At 41.3% G+C, this 20,371-nt stretch overlaps 1 pseudogene; it reads right to left on the bottom strand.

The window, feature by feature from the left end:
• Nucleotides 1-17,585: 17,585 nt before the first annotated feature.
• On the bottom strand, nucleotides 17,586-20,084 carry LOC147460912 (uncharacterized; annotated as a pseudogene).
• Nucleotides 20,085-20,371: the final 287 nt, after the last annotated feature.

The following is a 20,371-nucleotide window of genomic DNA, read 5'->3' as shown; positions in this document are numbered from 1 at the left end:
TAGAAGGGTTAGTACAAAGTTGATCGCGTCGGTTGGTTAGTGTAACATTTTGACATTGACATCCCTTATGTGCAAAGTTCAAAACTTGCTCTCCACTGGTGATTTTGCTCGCCATTCCATACGCAGCACAAGGATTTGGAGAAATATGTGTAGATTCAGTATAGACTATAGAGCAAGTAGATAGAATAGAGTTTTGAATGTATTGGACTTAATTGTTTATAGACATTAAGGTGCATGTCACACATGTCTGACATACGTGTGTGTTGGCAAAAGGCGATTGGTCGATTCGCGTGTCAACAACCCCATAATTTGACTAGGAAAAAAATAAGGCGCGACTGCACCTCGCAGGGCCTTGAACCTAGTAAAGTAGAGATAGAACCAGCTAAGACGTGAGGCGAACCCAGGAGAGCGTTCCAGAAACAATAGACTTGGCCCCACGCACTCCAGCCAGCGCGTGGAACATAAGGTCTAATCTATCCTCAGTAGTAAGGCAAGTTTTCTTCCAAAAAATCTTTTTTCCTCGATGAGGTAGCTTCAAAGTGAAAAAAATCCTTCACAAAAGTGACGAGTTTTTGTGAAGAATCAACAAAGGTGTCCTTACGACAAACGACATGTGAAGCGCTACAATTCTCGTAAGGCGAGATTCGCATGCAACGCAAATCGCGGAGCATACGAAACACAAAGACTTCAATTTCACAAGGTACAAGTTGATGTTTTTTCTCTCTTTACATTAGTGTCTGTTTACCATGGCCAATGAGGATATCCCACCTACACACACTTTTTGATTTTGAGCAAAATCACGGCACCACGGATGCTGCTAACACTAATATGCATGACGATGATGATCTAGGAGATCATGGGCTTGTAGGTATGTCTGCTTTCAAGACTTTGGAACATCACCAAAGCGTATTTGAACACAACCTCTCTGCACTCAATGCAAATGTTACCAATCTTACGGAGTTACTTGTGAAATTTATGAATTCACAGACAGCTCAAGGAGCCACAAGTGGTAGGGTTCAAGGGAACCAAGCTCGCACGACTCAAGGAGTCTAAGAGACAAGTGCTTTAGAAGATGCATAAGGTAGCAATGCATTACTTAAGAATATCACCATTCCTGAGTTTCACGGGGAAGAGCATGATCACAACAAGGATGCGATCAATACATTCTTACACAAATGCAGTGATATTCATAGATTGATACACACCCCGGATATAAAGGCAGCTGTGAAAACAAGTCCATCTCTTAAAGGCAGGGCCTATAAGTGGTGGATGACATTTCCAATAGATGCTCGTTCTCCGACTTGGGTTGCATTTCAATCTTCTTTCTCCAAAGAGTTTTTGGACTCCAATGAAGAAGATAAGAATTGGTTAGCATGAGATGCATGCCACATGTCTGGACTTTCTCTCACACCGTACCTTTTGAAGTATTGGAAAATCATATTAAAACTAAAAGGTCTAGATGAATTCCAAAAGATACAGGGTTTTAATAGGGGTCTTGACAAAGACTATTGTCTTCATGTCCAGACCCAACATCCAAAAACTTTGGAAGAAGCCATCAGTCATGCCCAAAGATATGATGATGACCAAGAGAGGAAAGGAAATGTTCCCTACTCTAAGATTAATTTTGCTAAGAGCAATGTGGCTAAGAGTCAATGGCGAGGTAGATCTCCCACACTTTCCAAGAGGACTAAGAGACAAGATACCTCTCCACGCCCACAAGAGGCTAAGAAGCCTAAGCAATCATGAGATACTCCACGTGGATCTCTCAGCACTGCTGATTTTGAGAGTGCAAAGAAACACAATTTGTGTTTTAAATGTCTTTCGGACCAACATAACAAGAAAAATTGTCCTCTTTTGCAAGGCAAAGAAAAGACCTGCACACGATGCAATGCCTCACATTAGATTCATCTCCTAAATATTATGATGTAGAGGTTCTTCTAGAGTGCAAAGAAACACAATTTGTGTTTTAAATGTCTTTCGGACCAACATAACAAGAAAAATTGTCCTCTTTTGCAAGGCAAAGAAAAGACCTGCACACGATGCAATGCCTCACATTAGATTCATCTCCTAAATATTATGATGTAGAGGTTCTTCATATGGAAGAAAAGCACAAGTGTTGTGTGCCTTCTTCAATGTGGCCACCCACCTTTGGCCCCATGATTTGATTCGCATGCATGGCACTATTAACAGACAATGTGTTCATATTTTAGTGGATGATGGTGCAACTCATAACTTCTTGAACTATAAGCTAGTCAAGAAATTGAAGCTTACACAGACTCCCTGCTCTCACAAGTATGTGGTGGAGCAGATGTCTTGGAATGATAAAGAAGTATGGGACACGGTAGTTCAAGGGGTTGAGCTTATTATTCAAGCTCATACAATGACCCTTGACTTCCAAGTTATGAACATGGACCGTGCGAATGTAGTTTTAGGACGAGAGTGGCTACATGGTTTAAAAAACACATTGTACACTAGTTATGAACACAACTCCTTATCCTTCATGGCCAATGGTAAACATGTGCTTTTGCTTGGTGAGAAAAATATACCATCTGCACCTCTTATATATACAGTTAAGCTTTCTATTTTGCAGAAAGCAAATTTAATAGATGAAGTCTTTTTGTGTTAATGCTTGTCACCAAGTTTTGTGAATTCTCAAGAGCAAAGTGTTGTGAATTCTAGTAATGGTATGCAAAGTGCAATGAATTCTAATGATAAGCAAAGTGTTAACAAATCTAATGAGCAAAGTGCTCTCAATTTTTATTTTTTATTTTAGCAAAACTCACAATTGTGAGTGAATTATATTGATCATCTCAAAAAATTACAAGGACTTGCCATGCTCTGTCAAGCCATGACATCATCCAGAGACCATACTTATATCGGCTATCTGGGGAGCCACCCCTAACAACCTGCCCCCTTGCCCTTGATACACAAGGTTAATTATCATGTTCTTCACAAATCTTCTGTTTTCAGGATTTTCCTTTTCCCTAAGCATTCCGTTGACAACAAGGCACATGTAACCCTAGACCAATCATCAAAGTTTTGCTTGCGCCCAAGGGTCCATATTAGCACTCTACTTTCTAGTATAATTTCTGCAAAGCTTGCCACCTCAGGAACTCCTTCAAACACACGACAGTTCCTTGTTTGCCATACATTATGTACAAAGAAGTATCCGATAACTTGAGTGCAGATGAGGAGGGCAGGACTATCCAAGTTCTTACCTCCAAGGAGTAAATCAATCTTGAAAAAACCAATTTTCCATGTTCTTTGGACCCACTTGCATATTTTACTTATAAGGCCTCTGATAGCTAGGCATTCCATAAATAGGTGGGCCAGATCTTCACTAGCCAACCTGCACCCCAGGCATCAATGTGTCCCTATCACTCTCTCCTGAATTTTCACCCCGGTTGGAAGAGCACCCCTAATTACTTTCCATAGAAATACCTTCATGTAATGCGGAACCTTTGGCACCCAGATGTTCTCCATTATTTGCCCCCACCTTTCCTCCAACCATTGTTTCTTCCATATCTTGTTAAGGGGACTAGATCAATTCTTCTTTAGCATCATTGTATGGTAAATGCCTTTAGCATAGGGTTTCCATAAAAGGCTGCTTCCGGGCCATTTCCAGGCATTCTAGTCAAACTCCGAGATATAGATTGGCATCACTCCAGTGTCAAGCTCTTTCATCACTTTGTTGAGTAGCAAAACCTCCAAGCTATTAAGTTGGAATTGGGTTACCAGAAGTGCTATCAATTTTAATTCTATAGAGCAACGTGCAACTGTTGTAAAACAAACATTACAGGAATAATAAGATTCTCCATCCCAGAATAACTCTAATTTACTTTCTCCTTTTTCACGAAAAAAGCTGACTCCCTTACTCATGGAGTATAGTGATGTATTCTCAAGTGATTTACTGCCGGGTTTACCCCCTACACGTAATGTGCACCATGGCATAGATGTCTTTCCAGGCACTAAACCAGTGAGTAAAATACCTTATCGTATGAGTGCTAAATAAGCCAAGGAGGTTGAGAGTCAGTTGGTTGACTACCTCGCTCATGGTTTCATTAGACCTAGCACTTTGCCTTGGGCATCACCAATTCTATTAGTAAAAAAGAAAGATGGTACTATGCGCAGGTGTGTAGATTATCGCGGATTAAATTCCATAACCATCAAGAACAAGTATCCTTTACCTTGAGTGGATGAGTTTTTTGATCAACTCCATGGGGCAAGATACTATACAAAGATAGATCTTCATTCAGGATACCATCACGTGCGTATTCTTTTGCAAGATATCTTCAAAACTTCCTTTAGAACACAGTTCGGGCATTTTGAATTTTTGGTTATGTCTTTTGGTCTAACCAATGCTCCAGCTACATTTATGACACTCATGGATAGTGTCTTACGTCCCTATCTTTGGAAATTTGTTGTGGTTTTCCTTGATGACATTCTCATTTATAGTAAGATTGAAGATGAACACATAGAACACTTACGATTAGTGTTCGAACAGCTACAAGCTCACGTGCTATATGCTAAGAAAAGTAAGTGCAATTTCTTTAAAACAGAGATATTACCTCGGTCATGTGATCTCTTATTCTGGCATCAAAATAAACACTGACAAGGGTCGCTGCCATTCTTTGATGGCCACATCCCAACACGGTTAAGGAGCTTCAAATATTTTTAGGCATGGCTGGATTTTATCGACAGTATATTCGTGATTATGCCAAAATTGTTGTTCCTATGACGGATCAACTTAAAGAAAAAGGTAAGACCTTTTCTTGGGAAGAAGCCCAAAAACACAGTTTCAAACACGTCAAGGTAGCTATAGCCACTGCTCCCATCCTAGCAATCGTTGATCCACTTAAGCCGTTTGTGGTAGAGACTGATGCTAGTGATAAAGCAATTGGTGCGGTACTTCTCCAGGAGGGAAGACCTATAGCCTTTGAAAGTAAAAAGTTAGATAGAGCTCAACAGAATAATTCTGTCTATGAGAGAGAGCTCTATGCCATAATTCACGCTTTACGAAAGTGGCGACACTATTTATATGGTGCCGAGTTTGAAGTGGTTTTTGACCATGAGAGTATCAAATGGTTTACTACTCAAACGCACTTGAAGGGCCGTAAAACTAGATGGGCCGAAATCCTTCAAGATTATGATTGTAAGCTATGATATCGCAAGGGGCGATATAATGTAGTAGCGGATGCACTAAGTCAGATGTCTCATATTAATTCACTTGCTTCATGGAAAAAAAGATTGGGTTTTTTAGTCATTACAAGGAAAGTGTGCACAAGATCAATCATATGCTAAAGCGTGGAGTGCAGTTTTGAAAAGGGATCCCTCACACTCACATGTCTCTGTACAACCATATCAACATGTCTCTGCACGCACAGATAAAAACTCTAACACAAAGAGCTCCACCCCTACTCAGGAAGAGCTTAAGCGATGGAAGAATTTTTCCATTGATGATGGCTACTTACTCCACAAAGGTAGAGTATGTGTGCCAAAGGACTCGAACACTAGGCGGAAAATCTTATTTGAGTGTCACGATAGTCCAAGTGTTGGTCATCCAGGTATTCAAAAGACGTATGCCTTAGTTCGACGATAATTTTATTGGCCAGGCTTACATCATGATGTTCAAGAGTATGTACTAAATTGCCAACAGTGCCAAGTTAATAAGACAGAGAGCCTCAAGGTAGGTGGCCTTTTACATCCTTTAGAGATTCCACAAGGTAAGTGGGAGAGTATCTCTATGGATTTTGTAGTAGGACTACCTACTACAAATCGTGGCCAAGATGCCATATATGTAATTGTAGACCGTTTCACAAAGATGGGTCGCTCATTCCCATTAAGACTACGGTTAAGACACTGGAATTAGCACGGCTATTTGTAGATCATATATATAAACTCTACGGTCTTCCAGCTAGTATCATTAGTGACAGAGATCGAAAGTTCGATAATCACTTCTAAAGAGCTGTGTTTCAAAAGGTGGAAACTAAACTTAATCTAAGTACGGTTGATCATCCAGAAACAGATGGTCAAACCGAAAGAGTTAATCAAGTGCTAGAGGATATGCTACGAGCGTACATTAGCAAGAAGCAAACCGCTTGGGAAGACTACTTACCTATATTGGGATTTTCTTATAATAGTTCAAAGTATGTGACTACAGGGTTTAGTCCATTTATGCTTTTATTGGATTTCAACTTAGATCACCCGTTCCGGTGGGGTTGGCTAAGGAGAAGATACAACAAGCGAAGGATTTTCTCCAAGACCACGAGTTCATCCTATTTTTCATGTTAGTCGTTTACGAAAACAACTAGAACAGAATGATAATGTCATTGACACAAGTGTGTTAGTTGAACTTATCGAATCGCCAAGCATCCCTCATGAGCCCGAAAAGATTTTCGATTCTCATGAGCTTCGCACCAGACATCATGTCAGACGATAGGTGACGTGAAGAAGGTTCTACATGGGAGAATGTCTCCGCACTTAAGAAACATTTAACTATGTTCGTTTTCGAGGACGAAAATGATTCTCCAAGCGGGGGGGGGGATAATGTAAGGACATGGGTCCTATGGGCAAGGCCACCGGTACGGCATGATAGTGTGTACGCTAGGGAGAGTGTATAAGATAGCACGGTCGGGTGAAGACTAACACACGCATTACCACCGTCCTTTCACTAAATATATTGTGATTGTGTGTAATATCATGCATCAGATTGGGCAGAAATGGTGACAAGCTTCACTTGAAAAAGCATTTATATGGTTTGGAATAATTACCGACTGATGTTTGATTTGCACTAGCGTGCGGGGATCAAATAAGGAAAAAGTGGCTTGTAAGCTGCCACTAGGGATGTGGCATTTGGGATATAAAGTGGCATATATACAAGCTGCCATTTATATATTAACATTTTGAGCAGAGAGTACGTATTGGTCATGGGTGGAGCTCAATTCAGAGCACAAGGATTCCCATGTTGGTATATTCAATTTGCCAAACGTGCAAAGCTCGTCGAATGGGTTGGGAATATTAATCATAATGATGTCAAGCTTGGACAAGCTAGGCACCAGTAAGTGATCAGGCTTTGCGCAATATAAGGTGGCCCACTGAGACAATGAATGCAGGGTGCAATCACAAAACTCGCAATTCTAAGCTCCAAGAAGCAGAATGAATAGCTGTTGTGGGTCGATCCTCTGATGATAAGCACCTTGTAATTGCTGATGGTGTGCGCATTCTGTGGCTTTCATTATTTCCTTTTGATGTTGGCAAAATTGTTGTGTGTGTGTGTGTGTGTGTGTGTGTGTGTGAGAGAGAGAGAGAGAGAGAGATAGAGAGATCAGATTGACTATTAAACATTGACAATTACAAATTGTTTGTGTTATAAAAAATGACACTTTTCCGTATTAAACAATGGTTTCAACTGAGTTTACTATGTAGGCATTGGGTCTACAGCCTAGGAAATTTTCAAAATTAGAAAAAAAAATAAAGGTTAAATTCAAGTGCTATAGGTAGCAACGTCTTAACCTACTTTTCTTTTGAGTATTTGGCATAGGCTTTGAGCATTTGCCTTGCCTTTTGAACTTGATCCCATGCCATTTGACCCCCATTGTTGACAAGGACGACACATGTTGGAAACTGGTGTGCAAGAGACCTAGATTTCTCTCGTAGTAGACGGTTGAGAGTAAACGTAGGGAGGAGTAAGGGGCCAGGGCAACTCAAAAAGAGAGAGAGAGAGAGAGAGAGAGAGAGAGAGAGAGAGTTGAAGAAGAGGAGAAGAAGAAACTTTTTAGAATTGAAGGAGCAATCCCAAAAGACCTCAACTAGATGTGCACAAGAAGTGCTAAGGGATAGGGAAAAAGAATAGGTATTTATCACACATAATGCATTCATTATAGGAGAAAAAGAGCCAAACTACTATAAGAGTCTACTGAAGAGTAGCAAGACTTGTGCCAATTCATTATCGAGAGCAGTGTCATGATGGAATCCTGATGTCAGGACAAGGGTAGGACCAGTCCGGGCCAAGGGCCAGGACGGACATGCAGTCAAGGGGGTCCCTATATTTAGAAGGCCAAGGGCCTATATAGGACATGGCTGGGTGGAGATTAGCATGTCAGTTCCCCTGTCCTTTCACTGGTATCAGAGCCACTCTTTTTTGGGACACAAGCGTGGAGAGCCAGCCGTTTTTAGCTTTGGCATGTGCATGAGGCAAGGGATGAAGGCGTGAAGCCGCTCTACACAGGGGGATCGGCTGCGACCACAGTGTGGGCAACTCCGCTTGCGAGGAGGGAGGCGGCATCTTCACCTGCCCAAAACTGGCGTATGGCGGGCTTGACTTGAGCGCGAGACCGAGTTGCGCCATACTCGTCACTGGGGCGGGCCGTTTTGAGCAGAGCCGGAGGTGGCGCATCAACTTCTCCTCCTCGACGGCTCTGCAACACGCCATCGCCTGTGTTTAACTCGTTTTTTCACACATCGTGGGCGCCCAACCCTTTTGGGGTTAGAGGCCAAGGGCTTTTCCCTATTCAAGGGACGGTACCCACAACGGGTACCCCCCCCCCCCAACCCTTATGAAGCTCGAGCAAGGCTCGGCATACGGACAAGGCTCCGAGAATTTACCAAAAACACCTCGATTTTTGGCAAAGTTTCAGAAATTGTAGAGTCGTCTATGGGGCATTTGAAGGATTGTTCTTCTGCTATTTTTTAGAGTTCCGCAGGTCCGAAAGACCAGAAATTGTAGAACAAAAGTTGGCAATCGACATTTGCAAGATCCTTCATCAAGTACGCATACGATGGAGCACGGAATTCTCTAATGCAAGACAGTAGACGTAATATGCAGATATGCTTGAGAAAACGTGTACACGCGCCATGATCATCAGAAGTTATTGCAACGGCGAAGCCTACTGTTAGTTTGGCTAGTGGATCTGAAGTTGTTGTTACCATATGGGCTCTATGATGGCGAATTTTACCAATTATGTTCGACACGGTTTCGAGCAAGGCGGCGAGGCAACAATGATGTTGACACTCGGTTCGAGGTTCATTAATATTCGAGCCAAACAATCCAGATGGCACGTTCATAAATGTACAATATGAGGTACGAAATAACTTTCGATTGTGTTTGCTAACTTTTTAAATTACATGCTCTCGTCATACATGCGAGGCTTGTGATTATTCCTCACATCAACGGGCCAAAAGATTAGTACAAGAAAGCTTCAAGGGAAGGGAGTTTGTTTCAACATATGTATGCTGCCTGACTTTATGTGGCATGTCAGGCAAACACTATTAGGCAAGTGATGTGAGTACTTTAGCAGGTATGTATGCTGCCTCACATTTGCTTTTCCATGCTTGTACAATTTCAACTCTGACGGCATCGGCAAGGCTCATGGGCATTCCCAAAAGCATGTTTTGTTTGTTTCTCTGCAAACACGATGAGCAACAAAAACTCACACTCAAGCACGGCTTCAGTGAGCAATGTTCTCATTCACGAATAGCAAAGGTCAACGCATGGCCGTGCTTGAGAATCTCATGGAGATCGGCATGGCATGTTGCTACTCTTGATGAAGGAAGCAACAACTGCTCGACAGGACCAACCATTCACGACCATTTCAAGAAGCTGTCAAGCAAATTGTTCGGGCTTGTCTCCGTAATCAAGCCAAGAAGGTACGAGGTACATCTTGTACGAGATGCATATACTTTGCACACATAATTCCGTTTTTTCCAACAGATCTACAAATGGACAAGGTCTATTTTTTGTGCATGGTCGACACGGTCGACTTTGTTTTGCTTTGACATATGTCGCCAATAGCGTCTGTTGGCAATGAGGCCACACGAAATTGTATGCATTGCGACTCCCCACGTTTGGCATATGGTATGACCATACACAATTGGGAAGAAATAGGCAATGTTTTTTCAGGTTCTTTCATATTGCAGGTTATTTCATTCTGTACCAGATAGGTGTATAGGATATACGGTGGCGTCTGTGCAGATATGGCTATACACCATTTTGGAACGAGTTTTTCCTTCCAAGTTTCATGACAACTGGTTGCAGCAACAACAACCAAGCTAGCCAAGTTTAAGTTTTTCTTGTTTTTTCCTGTTTAAACTTTTCTTGGCAAGTACTCGCATTTTGCAAAGCAAAGTGCTTTGGCAATTTCATAGGCAGAAAGGATTCGAGGCACTGGCACAATAGGGAATATCAGCTCACAGAATCCCTACCAGTCTCAACTGTGCAAGGCACTCATGGTTTCGGTTCTCTCGGTTGAGGCCATCACTCTCGGCAAGGGCTGGATGCAAGACATGCTACTTAGGTGGATTCAATTCTACCGCCTCATGAATTACGCGTCTGCTATTACACTTGCAACTCTGTCACATATAGATTCAAATGTGGAAAAATGGGGAATGCTTATACGATAAGCTGCAAGTCTGGCATAAGATGCGTACGAGCACATAGCTTGGGCACACACTCTCAACGCTTAAGGTTTTGCTCGTGAGTCAGCTTGCGTCAAGGTGCTCTAACTCACAGCTAGAAGGTGGCTACGATGCTACTCAAATTAGTCTTCATCGGTTCGTCGATTGAACACTATTTTGCATAAGGGCTATGAGCCAAACAAGCTAAGAGTCATTGGCAGATCTCAGGTAAGACCCAATTGTTGGTATTCCTTGGGAGATTGTTCTCCAGCTCGAACAGATCTACCCAAGGGAGTACACATCGACGTTAATGGACAAGCAAGATTCTTGTCATTACGGATGTTTCGGGTGTCATTTTTGCACTACATGTTTCCAGTGCGACACTCAAGTTGAGTTTTTGATGATCTTCACCTCACAACAGCTGCTCTCTACAAGAAAGTATAGATGCATCAATCAGTTGTGATAGCATTGCTGTCCTTAACAGCTCGGCACTTCACTTGTGTGGGTCTCCTGCTCTCTCCATGGCACTACAGAGTATCTATGGACATATTGTTTTGGGGTACAACCTGGCGGGTGACTGCTATATCACCCCATAGGCATTGTGGATCATAATTGATCTACATAGAGGATCACAGTTTGATCTCTCCCAGTTAGACTTTCAAGGAAAGAATTCTTCAATCTACCACGCGGTAGTGGACAAATTCAACTTTTCAAGTTGATTTCCATCATTATGTACACGGTTAACTATGTTGGTTACTGTTATCTGCTAGTTGAGCAGTTTCTACAAAGAGTCTTACCAAAGGGATTGACTACGTAGATTCTAATCCAAGGGCTTCAATTGCACAGGCAACACCCAGGGTTTTTGGTGCAATGTTGTTTATTTTTTCAGGTAGGAGACGTGCTCCTCCCCATTGGAATACAGGTAAGTGTCCATTACGTTCAAATCTCCAGGTACGCATCTATTGATTTGGTCTTATTTCATTTTTAGTATGCTTTGCTTGGTTTTTCAAGCCGTATAAGTGCGCTTGAATGTTCCAGAGCCATGCCAAGGACATGTCGGCACAAAGTATTTTGGGCCAAGTGTCCAATCTATCTTTTTGCCTTATGTTGTTATGAACCTACTTGCAGGGTCCAATTTGGCACATGTTGTCACATGGGATACAACATGGTCTCGGAACTTAAGGAGTTCGGTTTAGCCAGTGTGGAGCAAGATAATGAGGGTCCCTCTCACTCTTGTCGCGGAGTGTTTTACAGTTCCTCCACACACAAGTACATCTTGTACTTGAAGGATGTTCTTTTTCACACTTCTTTACATGAGATATATTCCACATGTAGAGAATATGAGTCTCTGAACTGACATTGGCGCCATTATTTCAATTATGTGTCACAACAAAGTCCCTAGGTGCTGGTCACATCTGTTTCTTAGACCATTTTTAACACGACGTATCCGGAGCAATTTCGTGGCCAGAAAGTGTTGGATACTTAGAATGACTTCTTAAGGTACAAGTACTGCTAAACAACATTACAGATAGTTGTTTATACATATAACAAGGCTATATGTTGTTAAAGTTTCATTGTCTGTATCTAGAAGTGATCAATGTTTCACCTTCTCTTGTGATTCAGACATTTCAGCAAGGCTTGCAAAAGACTGCAACTGAAAGTATTTAGTTTTCTTTTTAGAACTATTTACATTCCTTTTTAATGTGTACTACGCGCATCACATTTGCCATAAATATTGGCAAGGATCACCATCGAAATACAGGTTCGGATCTGTTTTTTGTTGAATGCATGCACACTAGGTATTATGGGCCCTAGTGTTTAGCAAAGGTATTATGGGCACACTAGGTATTATGGGCCCTAGTGTTTAGCAAAGGCTGATTTGGAACGGCATGCATATTCCTCAGGTTGTTGCTTATGTGCACTATATCTATGAGCTTACCTTTGAGTTTATTAATCACCAATAGAGGTCATGGCTCGGTTTGGGTGTTTGTAGATTTTTCACATTAACCACGATGGTTATTCCGAACATTGTTGATTCCTCAACAATGTACGCTATTGTGATTCCCCGTTTACCAGTCGTCTGGGAAGACTTTCTGTAAACCGGGGGGTAACCTCAGTACTGTCAGTATCCAAGGGGATTGACAGATTACAAAGTGTAATCTTGGGCTAAAGGATATGCAAAGTGCGTACATTAGCACCAAGCAATCAAATTCATAAGCATTTATTGCTCTTTTTGGAGTTTACTTACTATCAGTTATAACGCATGTTGCGACTAGGTAGTCTCTTCATGTATAACTCAGGTTCTCAACCTTGAACACTCGTTAGGGTGGGTTGTTTACTGATGATGAAAATTGGGATCAAGTCAAGGACTTAAAATTGGCTAATGAGTTATGTCAGCAAGTTACTTTCATGGAAAGTGACAAGAGGTACTTTTTTTTGGTACACCTGTGTTGTGATAAACTCGTTTACCATGCTCATGAGCGTTCTAAATGGATTCTACACACTACGTTTGGATAGGACCGGTACCATCAGATGGTTACAAATGGACACCAATGTAGAAAATCAAGATGTTACTCTTGGTTTCATTGAACCTCCTACTGAACCGGGTTCCGCTCAAATGAACCGTTGGATCCATGTGGGATGTTACGGTAGAAAACATTAGTGTTCTTATGAATATACCATCACTTGTGTTTTCGCGCACGAAAACGCTTCTCCAAGGGGGGAGTAATGTCAGGACAAGGGTAGGACCAGTCCGAGCCAAGGGCCAGGACGGACGTGGAGTCAAGGGGGTCCCTATATTTAGAAGGCCAAGGGCCTATATAGGGCATGGCTGGGTGGAGATTAGCATGTCAGTTCCCCTGTCCTTTCACCTAATGCAAAGCTTGTTCTGGCATTGAACTGAACATACGTTTCTTTTGAGCATTTGGCCCAATCTTGGAGCATCCAACTAGCCATTTGACATCATTTTATGGCATGTCATTTGACCCCATTGTGACAATAATGACACATGTTGCTAGCCAGCTTGCCTCACAAGTGAGAGAGAGAGAGAGAGAGAGAGAGAGAGAGAGAGAGAAAGTAGAGGTAGGGAGGAGTGGGGTCCCTCAAAGATGGTAATTAAACTTGAGCACTTTTAAGAGTATAGAGTAGAGTTGCATTGTCATAACTAGTGTGCATGGAATGGTTTGGTATAACCTTATAAGGGCAGGGAGAAGAAGAAAATTTTATTGCAAATGAGAAATCCCAAGAGGATGTGCATAGGAAGTGCTAAGGGATAGGGGATAAAGAATAGGAATTTTTCACGCAAAATGCATTAATAGTAGAAGAAAAAGAGCCAAACTACTATCCCGGGGCAGTCACTTATCAAAAGACCCCTATATCACGTGTGTTCAAGAGGTAATTAATAATACACCAATATACATACTATACTTACACTGTGAGCCTATTTAAAGAACCCCCACCCCTTCTATATGTATAAATTTTTATACATTTTGGTCTTTTAATAATCCTCTCCGGTTAACTCACGTGATATCATACACATTTTAAAAAGTGACCGCCCCGGGACTACTATAGAGTCTGTTGAAGTGGAGTAGGACTTGTAGAGCATGTGAATTCATTAGAAAGATCAATGCCATGATGCAACTTTGATGCAAACTTTGTTGAAGCATCATCTTATTCTTGGTTATTTACTCTCATGGATAAGTTGATAAAGGATATTTCATCTCAATTATGCTGAAGGCATTGTCAAAAAGCCTTGCATGTCCATTCCATGAGAAAAACTAAGACCCTTTTTTTGCTATAACCAAGTTGAACTTACCTTGCCCCCATAAGTGAATTCTAAGGGACATTATAAACAGGAAACTTGTCAAGGGATTCTTGTGACTTGATAGGACATAATGGTCAAGAAGCTCTTAAAGGGATTCTTGACATAATGGACAAGAAGTTCATCAAGTGGTTCCTCTGACTTGATAGTTGCACCACACTTTGCATACAGACATGTATTCATGTCTTACCTAGTTACATGTCCTTCTCGGGCAACCTATCCTTACAAATGTCGATTGTAGTGACAAAAAATTGATTTGGTAGACCACACATACACACACACACAAACACAATGGGTCATACCTTAAGAATATGAAAAGTATTTTCCCTTCACATGCAACCTCTATTATGGGAGAAGACAAAATTATCAGCAAAAGGTCCTCACATGAGGATTCTATAGCTTCTCATAGACAAACATTACTTGTACTCTATAGGGTGGGTTACTATTTTTGTAAACAAACATGATTACATATAATGAGTGTTACAACTTACCTGTCAAACCATGATTTGAGAGCAATAAAGCCCGACACAGAGAACAAATTCAACACTTCATTTCTATATCTTTGACAATCACTTAGGCTTCTTTCAGATTGGTAATGTCCAACAAAAAATTGCAATGTATCTTAACTTCAATCTTCCATATCTTGACAAACATAGCTCCATTTGATGAGCTGTAAGGACAAATCTATAGAGCACAATGAATTTCATCAAATCCATATAGTTTAATCACAAATTTTTATGTTCCACATTATAACTGCCATAGGGCACATATAAAAGGTAGCGTATGGCCACTTTTTCCAAGGATGAAGTATATATAGGCCAAATCTAAGCGAGCTCTAATTGAATCCACTTGGTTGCATAGCTTGGAATGTTCTCCTATTTCGGTTATGTCCTCAACTGATGTAGTTAAAAGGAATGAAAAGTAGCAAAAGGCAAGAAATGCATCTTTGTTAATTTGCACGTGATTTTAGAGTTTTATTAGTCGTCGCCTCTAGTGATGCTACATATATAGACTTGAAAGAAAAATATAGATGGCTACAATTTGAACTTAGAGCAAAAGAGCTTCCAAAAGAAGAGTTAACCATGCCCTCAGACAACAAGATCATATGCATACATCGGTAGCTTCTCTAAAGATGAAAGTAGAGAGACTAAAGGTGAGCTAGCAGCCAAAGAAGAGTTCTTGGCAAAGGAACTAGTGATTACGTCTACACTAGAGGCATCTATTCTAGACAACCCTAACTTTTTGAAAGCGGAATATCAAAATAACTAGATTTTAATATGCTAGAAACAGTAGTGGATCTAGCCAAATTCAAAGGGAAAGAAATAGCCACAATAGAAACGGAATGACCAACATTCATAAGGCTAAAGAAGAATACATAAAGAAGGAAATCCAGCCTACGAAGATGAGACCTAGGGAGATGCCATGGATTGGAAGAGGAGAATTATCCACAAGACATATATAGCAATGTTAAAGCCTATATGATATCAGAGAGGATTTTCATTAAGGAAAATTCCCTACCCACTAATCAAACAAAGGTACTTCAAGTAAAGTATAAGAGATCTCTCACAATAGGAACCAAGTTGGAAAAAAAGTGGATTCAAAAACCTATTCAAGGTGGGAGCTACCCTTTCCCAAACCACCTAAAGAGCTCAGGGGTGATCCAACATTCTGCCATACACCTAAAAGAAGGCCATGGGATAACGTCAAGGTCATGCAAAGGAACTGGCATTCTTTGTTAAATAATCCTCACATGACACGGTCTTCTAAATACAAGAAGGAAACAATGGAAAGTGTCCAAAAAGGGAGTGCTAGATATCAGTTGTGTGACAATGCAAAAGATCTACAACATGAGGATGACTGAGTTAGAAGACTCCATACAATTCAGCAAGTTGGGGACACTGTGGTCGCAGAGAGGGGGATGTTAGATTCATGGCTAACAAATACGGCCAAAGGTTGATCATGTGGCACATTTTTGTACTTTTTTCATCATAGATGGAATTTGGTCCTGTTCTTTTTGCAATGTTGGCTAATGCAAATGGTACTTTTACAAGTGTATATTTGGCCCATTATTGATTAGTTTGGAGCTAAGTGCTTCCAAATTGTATCTACTTTGTCAATTGACACTTATGTTTATTGAGCCGCCATGTTGACTTGAGGACCAAATTTTTGACCCTTGGTGAAGTATTTATGTCAACTTTTGTAATGGGAACATAGTTTTCATGAGATAATGATTTAAGCATATGATTGCTTAGTACCAATTTGTTAGTGAAAATTGAGTCTACTTGGTCCTTTGTCGTGTAAAATCCTATTTCAATTTTGAGTTTGGCTTTGCATTGCTAGACAAGTTCATGAAATTTTATTGCCACATTTCCCACTTTTGGGATATGGCGAGCTCCACTTTCTATGTTGTGATTTAAGCATCAATTTGAATTCTGTAGGTTGATGTGGGTAGAGCTCAACATTGCAACATGATGCTTTGGTTGTGAATATAGAATTACTAAAATTAGATTCTATCTTAAGTATTGTTTTTGTAATGATTAGAGTTTCTGAAGTATTGTTTTTGCTAAATTTAGAGTTATCTTAAATATCTGAACTATTGTAATGGTCTTAAGACCCTAGGATGGTCTTTTCTATCATCATGGAAATTTTGGTTGCAATCAAACATTATATGAGTCTAACTAGCTAGCAACCATATACTATTGTTTGGTGATTTGGAAATCACTTGATATCTGGTATTTATCTTAGTGTGCTTGACTATGTTTCCCAAGTGTTTGACTCCCTATGGCCTTTATGCCCTAATCATGTCCACTACATCCCAAGGATTGACAATTCTGTTTGAAGTTCTTGCTAAAACTACAATACAACTAGTAGAGTTAAGGAACCCTATAATAAATTCATTATTTTAAAAAATCTCCCTAAAGTAGCCCATGTTAACATGGGCTACATGGCTACTTGAAAGTCCTAACTATTCAATCAAAAAGCTCTCTAAAGTAGCCCATGTCAACAAGTGCTAGTTGGAAACTTTTTAGGGGGTAATACCAAGTGAGTTATTCTATATACAAAGCTCGTTAAAGTAGCCCATGCTAACATGGACTACGTGGAAGTCATGTTTTGAAACCTTTAAGGTGGCGAAATGAATAACTCACACAATGTTGCCCCTAGCAAGATTTCCAAGTTTCTCGTGTTGACATGGGCTACTGCATACTGGGAGAGTAGAAAAGAAATTCATTACATCCAAGATTCTTTGGCATCTACATAAGGTGAAACGTATTTGAGGGTAAAGGCGAAGTAAGAGGCGGGTTCCATGCATATCGGACACCCGCAAGGAAAAAGTACAAGCAGAAAAAGAGATTCAGAACGGAAAACATATCCATTAATTTACTGGTAAAAAATAACCCATACCATAGAACATCTGCGGAAGACATCGAAATGTTTTTGTTCTTAAAAAACACATACAGAATGTTAACGAAACAAGAGGAGAGTACAAGTTGTGAGAAACATAGTTGCAAAGAGTATCAGCGGTAAAATTTATTGGTAATATTATTTAATCTGGTTACAATTGCATTAAGTCTGTTAAGCACCTTCAATGATGTGACCTCGGTGCACAAGCATTGTATCTGCTCTTGCAGTTGGGAGATTTGCACGTTTGTTGCATTCACTTCGTACTCGCTAATCATATTTTTTAAGTTATCTACATAATTATGAATGAAAGTGCGGAGAGTAGTCGAGTCTTCAGGAGTGTCTCCACGCAGCTGGAGCCACATTTGTAGGAGCACGTCATGGAGTCTGTCGAGCGTTGCATCATCGTCCAATGCAGGCGGTTCCGGTGGCTGTGTGTCTGCACTATCCTGAGGGTTAGATTGCTCCATCGACCCTGCAAAACATCAAGAAATCTTTCAGAGAAAAACGCAAAAACACTAGCCGTCGTGGAAGTGATTGTAACATATTATATACATCATTTTAGCTAGCAATAGTACTGACTCCTCGTCTAGTGAGGAGTGGGATGAAGTTTGCGCCGAGAGGTGCATCCTCTTCATCCTCACTGTCCAGCACAACAATTTTTTCTTTGCCTTTTACAGTTAAAGAGTTGCCAATGAATCCCTCGCAAGCATCTGCGCGAACAGATGCATCCTCTTCCTCTTCACTGTCCAGCACAACAACTTTCTCTTTCCCTTTAAAAGTTGAAGGATTTCCGACTAGTCCTTCATGACCATCTATCGTATAGGCAACTGCAGTTTTCCCTTCATCGCTGACAGCAGGTTGCAAAACATTAACAATGTTAGTGGTGAAATTTACCATTACAGCACAACTAATGTTAACGAGAAGAAATCAATCTACCTGTGGGTTTCTTGCCACCTTCTCAGAAACCAGTCGATGCGAGGCTACGCGTTCGTGTAAGCCTCGTCAAGAACAAAAATATCAATCACATCCTGATATGTTGTAGAAGAAGGGAAAATCATGGTCTGCCATAATGCTTTGATATTTTTCAATGGCATTCCACGGCCCTGAAAAGGCGTTATCCACGAGGAAGACGAATAGTACTTGCCAGACTTTAGCATATGTGCAATGTTGATAAAAAGTTGAAACATTAGCAATTGGGTGCTTCAAGTCGAATTTCCAATACATAAGTGCACGATCAAAAATATTCGCATGCATCAGACAAACTCTATTTTTTAGCTCATCTGCCCCATACTGTGTGTATAGTTCAATTCCCTTGTTGATATCATCAACTGTTACATTATGCGAGAAGTTCTGATAATGTGGTTGATCCATGTCTTTCATACAATACCCCTGCATACCATGAAAGGTGTGCATGTTCTTTTGCTTGAGGACAGAGAATATTCACTCCGACGGGACTATCAATATCCCATCCTAGGTACTGCTTTATTTTCTTGCTCACTGCAATAATCAAAGTCGCCATGATCCGAACAACCATCTGAAAGTGGAGGTGGAAGACGGTGCCGCCACGCTCGATCGAGCACATGCCGGCAACCACCTCCTCCTCCACAAAGGCTTTCAACCTTGGAAAAAGAGCAACATTCACATCACTAACGCCTGTAGACACCGTTATGCTCAGCTCGAGCATCTTTTAGGGTTTGTTGCCTTCGGTACGCGCCATTCTCTCTTCTTCCGAGCCGCTAGGCCTCCCTCGAGGTCTCTTTGAACTAGAGGGTTGTACGTCTCCTGACCTCGCAATTTGCTTCATCCTTGCCATTTCATAACAATCCTAAAGATACAACCCACTGAACTACGACATGTATACGTACATACACACGACGACAACGAAAGCAAAAAAAGACCACTTCTATTTACCATTACAATAGACATACAACACTATACACTATGTACATTCCTCGGTGTCGTGGTGCACTGTTGCAGCAAACAGGTTTCTGTCATCCTCAAGCACAGCAGCAATCCACATTCAGCAGCGTGCTGTCGTCGTCTACGGATATCTACTATTGTCCTCAAACACTGCAGCAGACCGGAATTTGCTGTTGTCGTCGTCCACGGCTGCAGCGAAAAACATCACAGCTCACCAGAGGCTGCTGCCGTCGTCTGCTCCCTGCAGTTGGGATGTCGGGTGCAACCGAAAAGGTGACGGCTCACCACAGGCTACTGCCTCGTCCTCTGCTCGCTGCAGTTGGGATGGCGGGTGCAACCGAAAAGGTCACACTTCAGGACAGGCTGTTGCCCCGCCCTCTGCTCGCTTCTGCAGTTGGGATGGCGGGTGCAAACGAAAGTCACGCCTCAGGACAGCTGTTGGGCCGTCCTCTGCTCTCTGCAAACAGCTCAGGACAGGCTGATGTGCCGTCCCCTACTACCCCATACTCGCTGCAGGTGCGATGGCAACTACCTTGCAGTGGCGCGCTATCACCAATTAAACCACGCAACTGGCCTCACAGTACTGCCACGACCACGCAACTGCCCTTACGATATCGCCACGAACACAGCATGCTAAAGCAACTTCCAAAATTGGCAGACACCACACATCTAATCTCTCCCTACCCTTCAAACACACCGTCGAAATAAAAGATTCCATCTTCTGGGGATATTTTAGCATTTTTTACAGCTGGGTACCCCATACTGTAGATAGCGTTATTTTGCATGGTGTACCTCCTTAAAACGGTTAAAATAGGACTTTTAAGAAATAAAAATATT

The sequence above is a fragment of the Adiantum capillus-veneris genome, chromosome 3 (assembly GCF_014529385.1).
Source record: "Adiantum capillus-veneris isolate H3 chromosome 3, ASM1452938v2, whole genome shotgun sequence".
In the NCBI taxonomy this organism is placed as follows: domain Eukaryota; kingdom Viridiplantae; phylum Streptophyta; class Polypodiopsida; order Polypodiales; family Pteridaceae; genus Adiantum; species Adiantum capillus-veneris.
Note: the sequence above shows the minus strand (reverse complement) of the source record. Positions and strands in the feature narration are given on the sequence as shown.